Source organism: Octopus sinensis, linkage group LG7 (assembly GCF_006345805.1).
Source record: "Octopus sinensis linkage group LG7, ASM634580v1, whole genome shotgun sequence".
In the NCBI taxonomy this organism is placed as follows: Eukaryota; Metazoa; Mollusca; class Cephalopoda; order Octopoda; family Octopodidae; genus Octopus; species Octopus sinensis.
The window spans coordinates 54,412,236-54,414,992 of NC_043003.1; positions in this window are offsets into that span (position 1 = coordinate 54,412,236).

Consider the following 2,757-nt stretch of genomic DNA (forward strand, 5'->3'; position numbering starts at 1 on the left):
ACCTTTTTTCAACATAGTAAACTAAGTTCAAATCACGCTGTGGTTGACATTGCATCTCTTGGATTTGGAACAGATAAAACAATTACCTACAAATCCAACACAATAATGAATATACTTCTTGAGAAAAGCTCATCAACATGATTGAAACATAATATTTAGTATACAGGAAATATTTTACCTTTCTTTAGTGTATTGCTAGTTGTTCAGAGTAAGTATGCAAATTTCTTTGAATGGATAAGTATTCATGTTCATGATTATAGCTCTCTAGTGTCCAAAACTTTAAAGCATTAAATAAAAGAGAAAAAAATGAAAAATAAAATTTCTTTTGCGCTATTGATATCCAGGAAATAGCGATTTCCGCGAAATCCGGAAACTGTAATAAGTATATATGATCTATTTACAATGATCTTTATTGCATCGTGATGTCAACAATCAGAATTAAGCGATGTGATTAATGAAGAATGGAAAAATCTGACACGGATTTCATGCATTACCGAAATGAAGAAATGAATGTTTCAAAACAGCTAAATCATAAATCATGAAACCTGTATGTAATGTAGTAAAGGTATGATACATGTTAAAACTAAATATATTCCTAATCCCGTTCTCAAACATAATAAAACTCCTTCGTATAAAATCCAACATTTTGTTAAGAAATTTTATTTTCTGAGGATGAAGCGTTATACAAGCTCTTATTAAAAAGCAAGCAAGCATGCAAAAAAATATTTTGGTACAATCGGTTTATGTAATGTTAGTATATTATTTGTTTTGTTGTTTTTTTCAATAATAATAATATTATCTTAAGATTAAGTTAGCATTTTTAACTATTTTCAAGCACGCACTTATTCTTTCAGTAATTCCGGTAAAAGAAGTTAGACTGCTACAATCCTTCTTATTACTGAATTAGAGTCAATATATAAACCCCAGCCTTTAACTTTTCCGTGACTAAAGTACTTTCTACCGTCCAAAAACTTATCATGTGAATTTGCGTCTTATAATACTGAGTATGGAAGGGCTCGGGCTGCTATATCCTACCTGGTATAGAGCAAGAGCTCTCACAATACACGTGGATAATATAATCCTCAACACACTATTCCAGAAATAAAATGATGGGATGATTCCGATTTTATATCCTCTGGTCATTGGCTAGTTTAATCAAGACTGATATGGGGCTCAGTAGGAATGAGTGGAGATCTGTGACCACTCGAACCTAGACGAAAGCTTTTCTCAGTACATATTATACATTCGCTCAAGTAGTTTGAACACGTCAATAAATCAATAAAACCAAATGATAAAAATACACATATATTAAAACACAACAGGAATATAAAACGTTTTCAGAAGGAAGCCAAGGGCGAAATTTCTATCTAGCAGTTGAAGCTGCTCCGAAGAACTGTTAAATACTCATTCCATCAGTTCGTACCATTATATATATTTTTTTATTTTAAAGAATATATACATTTAACAATGTATTCGAATATATACCATGTCTTCCAGAACTGGGGTGCGGAAATTCCAAGAAGGATATACAATGAAATTGATTCATTATCTTTTGTTACTAAATTCAAACATAAATGAAATCCTTTTATGTAATTAACAGCTCTATTCACTCAAAGAAAAGACGAGCATCACAACTCGTTACAGAAAATAACTTCAATTTCATATTGATTTTTGTCCAGTAAACATGCCCTAGATGTAGTTAATTTTTCTTCTTCTTCTTCTTCTTCTTCTTCTTCTTCTTCTTCTTCTTCTTCTTCTCCTCCGCCTCCCCCTCCCCCTCCTCCTCGTCCTCCTTCCTCGATGAAAACTCCCAGCTTATTTTGCTGGGTATGACGGAAAGTGTCAGCTATCCACAGCCAGCAGACTAAGGTGGCATATGTTTACTGGTCGTGCCTCAATGACCCTTATTATTATTATTATTATTATTATTATTATTATTATTATTATTATTATTACTTTTTTTTTCTTCTTTCAAATTTACTTCCATTTCTTGCCGAGTGTCTTCCCGACTCCTAGGGCAAAGAAACTCATAGTATACATTGGTAGGCCATTAAACCAAACTCAATAGTTCGTTCATTTTTTAATTTTTTTTTTAAGTTAAATTAAAATACATGAGCAGCAACAGTTCTCACATCGACAATGCTCTTCTCAATACGTGTGATGTACCAGTTAAGACAATCTTTTGCACTTCTTGCAGGGATGGTAAGCCAGGGATCATTCTCATATAATTTTCGGTTCCCTTCTTGATCATTCCTAGTGCTCCTACGATCACTGGTATTGTAACCGCCTTGAGATGCCACATGTTCTCAATTTCAATGAGTAGGTCTTTATATTTTCTGAGCTTGTCAAACTCTTTCGCTGAGATATTATGATCACAGGGGATGCTCATGTCGATCAATAAGCAAACTTTATTGTTTTGGTCTTTCACAACAATATCTGGTTTATTGGTCTTGATGGTTCGGTCTGTATATACTGGAAAGTCCCACAGAATGGTTACATTTTCTCCTTCAGTTACAGCCTCAGGGTAGTGATTATACCACTTGTCGGCAGTTTTGATATTGTAATGCCGACTTATTAGCCAGTGGAGATATTGGCCAACTCTGTCATGTCTTAATTTATACTCCACTGGTGCTAAGACTTTACATCCAGAGATTAGGTGGTCCACTGTTTCAATCATGTCGTTGCAGAATCGGCATTTTGGGTCTGCTCCATTTTTCATCACATTGGCCTGGTAGTTCCGGGTTAATAGGCTTTGAT